The following is a 6000-nucleotide window of genomic DNA, read 5'->3' as shown; positions in this document are numbered from 1 at the left end:
TAGGGGCAAGCTGCGGGATTGTAAGTAAAACAGGTATTAAACTCGTTATAGAGACCACCTGGATGTTTGACGTGGCTTGCTCTTTCCCTAGCTATTGCATCGTGTGTTCGGCGAGTGTATTGTCGGACAAGCCTTCCAAATAGTTGGGTCATGAAAGAAGGAAAACGGCGAAATAGGGAGCCCCTTAGTGCGGTTGAGTCGCATTCTGCGCGTGCCGTAGTTGTGCCCCTCCCCTTATGCCCATGGTATCTCTAAGGCGTAATTATGTACGCGTGGTACCAGTATCGCCATTTGGCAGGGGTTGGGGTTGGGTCCGCACTGCTATGCTTGCTCAGAACGTGCCAGCCGGATTTGTTGTAGGTTACTTTGGGCTCGCTTGACGTTGTCCGGACATTTGACGCCTGGATTGGAGAACTGCCTTGAGAGGCTACTCTGTACTTCCGCCGTCAGGGCCGCCGTGTGCTCCTCCGTTAGGAGAGAGTGTTCGGTGTTTCCGTTTACCGTGATGACTCCGCGAGGTCCTGGCATCTTGAGCTTGAGATATGCGTAGTGCGGCACCGCATTGAATTTCGCAAATGCGGTTCGTCCAAGCAGGGCGTGATAGCCGCTGCGGAATGGGACTATGTCGAAGATTAACTCTTTGCTCCGGAAGTTATCCGGGGATCCGAAGACCAGTTCGAGTGTAACCGAGCCTGTACAGCTGGCCTCTACACCTGGTATGACGCCTTTGAAGGTTATCTTTGTGGGTTTAATCCTTGAAGGATCGATGCCCATTTTTTGCACTGTGTCCTGGTAAAGCAGGTTCAGGCTGCTGCCGTCGTCCATTAGGACTCTGGTAAGGTGAAATCCGTCGATAATTGGGTCTAGGATCAATGCGGCGAATCCGCCGTGACGGATGCTGGTGGGATGGTCCCTTCGATCGAAGGTGATCGGGCAGGAGGACCATGGGTTGAACTTTGGGGCAACTGGCCCCAACGCATAGATGTCACATCCCTAGCTTCTGGCATTGCACTAGGCTAACTTCATGTGTGCATCATGTTTAAACTTTGAAAGAAACTTGAAATGGTGATCTCCAAACCCTAGTACCAAATGGAATTCAAATAGGTTCAACCTAAAAATATTTTCAGTGAATCCAAATGGCTTTCAAAAATGTTCATTATTTCTGGTTTTTACTGTAGACAGTAACCAAAGGAGTTGCACATTTTTCCATGACATATTTGGTCACTGAATTAAATCATATAGTATTTGCAATTGGGCATTTAAGTGCTATATATTATTTAATGTGCTCAATTAATTCTGAACTTAAGTGTGGGCTGTTAGGAATAATCCCAACAGAGCCCACAGTTATCTGCACGATTTTTGGAAACGTTTTAGTATTTTTACAAAATCCCTAAATTTTACAGAAAATAGAAAACAAGAAATAAAACAGAGCAACCTTACCTGGACTTACCTTGAGTCCCACCAGGGATACCAGCCCACCTGCGCGGCCTGTTACTGTGCAGCCCAGCTGCCAGTCATCTTCCTCCCCCTCGCCCCAAAGCAGCTGCGTGCTGGACGCACGCGCGTCGACGCCGACCACCTCCTGCTTCGCGCTGGAGGCCTCTCCTTCGTCCTAATCCGCGTCTGGCGACGCCACACACACTTCTGGACCTCTCTCACTCCCTCCCGTGCTCATCCCCTTCCCTGCTGCTCTCCCTCTCGCTCTGCAACTCGTGCCCGAGTGCCACCATCGCCACCGATGCTGTTCGCCGTGCCCACAGCCACAGCCCCGCCTCGCCGACACCCCAGGAAGCTCCGCCTCGCCCCCTTCTTCATCCTCACCCAGACGAAAGGCGCTGGAAGCCCCTGGATGCCGCTAGCTCCGTCGTTCCCATCCTCGGCCACCGAGGATCGCCGCTGTCGATTTGCCGCCGTCTCCGCCTCCCTGAGCTCGCTGAGACCATCTTCGACCCCGCTGTGAGCTCCTCCTTCTTCTCCCCTGCTCCCCATGCCCGTACGCACCTCTAGCCGCCCGAGTCACCGGAGCCGTGAACTCACCGCCGCCGTGGTTCCTCGTCGTCGCGGCCAGGACCACCGCAGCTCACCTCCGAGCACGGAACCGTGCCCCACACCTCACCAGGAGCATGTAGAGGCCACCCATTGCTCCTGTCGTGCACCATATCGACGGTTTCATCATCGCCCGAACTCCGGCCGCCGCCGTGAGCTTGATTCCGGCGAGCTCGGCTGACCTCAGCCCCTCCTGTTTGCGTAGATGGATGCGGCCAAGCACCTGCAACGCGTAGATGCCCTCCGCCTTCTGATTGGTCGCCGGAATAGAAACTCTGACGAGCCACCACTATTCTTTAAGGTCGTCGACGACTTGATCTGGCGACGCCGACGTGGCATGATTAGATTAGGTCTAATCCACCCACTAATTACCACCGCAGCCACTGACACCTGGGCCCCGCTGACTAACTAACCCTGGATTAGCTCCTGTTTAGGTTAAACTAACCCTACAGGCCCCACGGGTCAGTTTGACCTGGCCACATCACATGTTGCCTGGCCCCACGCGTCAGAATTGACCCAGCTGACGTGGTCGTTGACCTGGCCCACATGTCAGCGACACTAATCAGCCCCAGTCACTGACCAGTGGACCCCACTGGTCAGGTTTGACCTGACCCGCCCTGTTGACCTAATGACGTCAGGCTGATGTCGTGCTGACGCAGTAACTCTTTTCTGGATTTAATTTAATTCAGGAAATCCCAGAAAATGTCCTAAACTTCTAAAAATCATAGAAAATCAACCGTAACTCCAAATGAAAAAAGTTATATATGAAAAATGATCAGAAAAATCCAATCTATCCATTTGTACCATTCTCATGCATGTTAGAACAACTTATGACCACTGTTTAGGGAAAATCAAATAAATGGCATATGAATATCCACATATGGAGTTTGAATTTGAACCTAGGGTTCAAACAACCTCCATTTAACTTGCTGCTAGTTGCATTAGCACAAACCGCCGCATATTGCCATGTCACATTAATGCATCATATTGTTGCATTGCATTGATTGTGTTCTCCCTTGTTTGTCGGTATTTGTTCCCTCTCAGTAGACGACGTTCCAACAATGAGATCGATGACACCGATGAAGAGCTATATTATCTTCAGAAGTGCCAGGCAAGCAAAACCCCCTTGTTCATTCCGATACAATCCCACTCTCTCGCTCCTGCTCTCTTTTACTGCATTAGGACAACAACGACATATTTGTTACTTGCTGCGGTAGCTGAACCCCTTATCCTCTGCATGACTTGTCATTGCCACAGTAAATAGATGAAACCCACTAGCCTGAGTAGGAGTTGTTTGAGCCCCGATGTGCCTACTCATTCATGCTTGTTTGTCATGCCTGCTACTGCTTAGAGTTGAGTCAGGTCTGATTCATCGGGGATGAATTGGAGGTGTGTGAACATGTCCTACTGTGTGTGAGCTAAGTGTGTGAACACGATTTGGTAAAGGTAGCGGTGAGAGGCCATGTAGGAGTACATGGTGGGTTGTCTCATTGCAGCCGTCCTCAGGAACTGAGTTCTGTGTTTGTGATCCATGAACAGTTACTACCACACAGTGGGCTCCGGGCGCTCCAAGCTCTCTCGACTTATTAATCAACTTGATCTCTGTCCAGGAGTTGCAACTAGTTTCTGGTGTTTGTAGGTAGTGTTAGTAGTCTACCAAGTGGCACCCGGTACACGTGGGCTTGGGACAGACTAGGCACAGTGGCCCGGTGTACCAAGTGGCACCCGGATGGTGGGCTTGGGAACCCTGCACACATCGTTTGGGGCCGTGAGCGACACCCTGGCCGGATCTCATTGCGGATGGAACCCGAATAGGTGATAAACCTGGACGAGAGACTTGTGTGGTTAGTCAGGTCGTGGCCGACACCCTCGCTGGGCTTCCGCTTGAAGGTTGCCAAGTACATGTCGTGTAAACGGAGGTAAGTGGTGAGAGCGTGTGTGAAGAAGTACACCCCTGCAGGGTTAATATGATCTATTCGAATAGCCGTGTCCGCGGTAAAGGACTTCTGGGTTGCCTGTATAGTTCATAGACAAGTGAAAGTGGATACTCTAAAATACGCAAGATAAGCGTGAGTGCTATGGATGGCGTTCTCGTAGGGAGACGGGAGCGGATCCATAGTGGTGTATTGATATGGTGAATATGTGGACTCGTGTGCGCCACCTCAAAAGAGTTACTTGCAGTCGTAGTTCAGGATAGCCACCGAGTCAATGCTGGCTTGCTGCAATTAAACCCCACCACCCCTTTGTTGATAATGATGCGTATGTAGATAGTTCTGATGTAAGTCTTGCTGGGTACATTTGTACTCACGTTTGCCTATTTTATGTTTTTGCAGAGAGACTTCAGTCTCACTAGTAGTTCCACGTGGACTTCGACGTTTAGCTTGTTACCTCAGCTACGATCTTGTGCCCTCGGCAGGATCTGATAGACAGTCAGGCTTCTCAGCCTTTTTCTTTTGTAGATGTCTGTACTCAGACATATTAAGCTTCTGCTTGTGCTTGACTTGTTTGCTCTGAATGTTGGTTCATGAGACCCATGTTTGTAATATCTCGCTCCTCGGAGCCTATTGAATAAATACTTGATTGTAGAGTCATGTTGTGATGCCATGTTGTATTTGCACATATCGAGCATATTGTGTGTATGTTATTGAAATGCTTGGTATGTGTGGGATCTGACTATCTAGTTGTTTATCCTTGGTGGCCCCTCTTACCGGGAAATGTCTCCTAGTGCTTCCACTGAGCCCTGGTAGCTTGCTACTGCTCCGGAACACTTAGGCTGGTCGGCATGTGTCCTTCTTCGTTCCTGTGTCTATCCCTTCGGGGAAATGTCACGCGGTGTCTACCGGAGTCCTGTTAGCCTGCTACAGCCCGGTTTACCGGAGTCCTGCTAGCCTAGTTGCTATAGCCCGGATTCACTCGCTGATGACCGACACGTTCGTTGTTGGGTCATGTATGCCTGTCCCTATAAGTTAGTGCCACTTTGGGTTTACGACTAGCCATGTCAGCCCGGGTTCTTTGTCATATGGATGCTAGCGACACTATCATATACGTGAGCCAAAAGGCGCAAACGGTCCCGGGCCTGGTAAGGCGACACCCATGGGAATACCGTGCGTGAGGCCGCAAAGTGATATGAGGTGTTACATGCTAGATCGGTGTGGCATTGAGTCGGGGTCCTGACAATAGACGTCCTTGAGAGCATGCTTCCGCTCCCTTTTGGGGATGTGGGTTGCGTATATCATGTTCACCTTCCGAACTTGCGGGGGAAATCCCTTCTGTCCTTTGTTGTTCGGCAGCCGGGGCTCCTCCTCGTCATCGCTATGTAGCCCCTTGTCTCTGGTTTCGGCGCTTAACTTGCCTGCCTGCTTGAACACCCAACAATCCCTGTTGGTGTGATTGGTTGGCTGTTCGGGGGTGCCGTGTATCTGGCACGAGCGATCGAGTATCCGGTCTAAGCTGGATGGGCCCGGAGGGTTTCTTTTGAATGGCTTCTTCCGCTGATCGGGTTTAGAGCCTCTGAATCTGGCATTTACTGCCGTATCTTCAGTATTGTCACCGTTAATGCTTGTTGCAACATGACCTGCCGTTGTTGTCCTTGGTATCCGAATTGCCGGGGCTCTTGGTTATATTGTTGCTATGAGCCAGCCAGCTGTCTTCTCCCGCACAAAAGCGGGTCATGAGTGTCGTGAGGTCTGCCATAGATTTGGGCTTTTCCTGTCCTAGGTGCCGGGCAAGCCATTCGTCTCGGATGTTGTGCCTAAAGGCTGCAAGGGCCTCGGCGTCCGGACAGTCGACTATTTGATTTTTCTTGGTTAGGAACCGTGTCCAGAATTGTCTGGCTGATTCCTCTGGCTGCTGGATTATGTGGCTTAGGTCATCGGTGTCTGGTGGTCGCACATAAGTGCCCTGGAAGTTGTCAAGGAATGCGGATTCCAGGTCCTCCCAACAACTAATTGACTC

The sequence above is a fragment of the Triticum dicoccoides genome, chromosome 2B (assembly GCF_002162155.2).
Source record: "Triticum dicoccoides isolate Atlit2015 ecotype Zavitan chromosome 2B, WEW_v2.0, whole genome shotgun sequence".
Classification (NCBI taxonomy): domain Eukaryota; kingdom Viridiplantae; phylum Streptophyta; class Magnoliopsida; order Poales; family Poaceae; genus Triticum; species Triticum dicoccoides.
The sequence above is the reverse complement of the archived record's forward strand: the minus strand, read 5'-3'. Positions refer to the sequence as shown.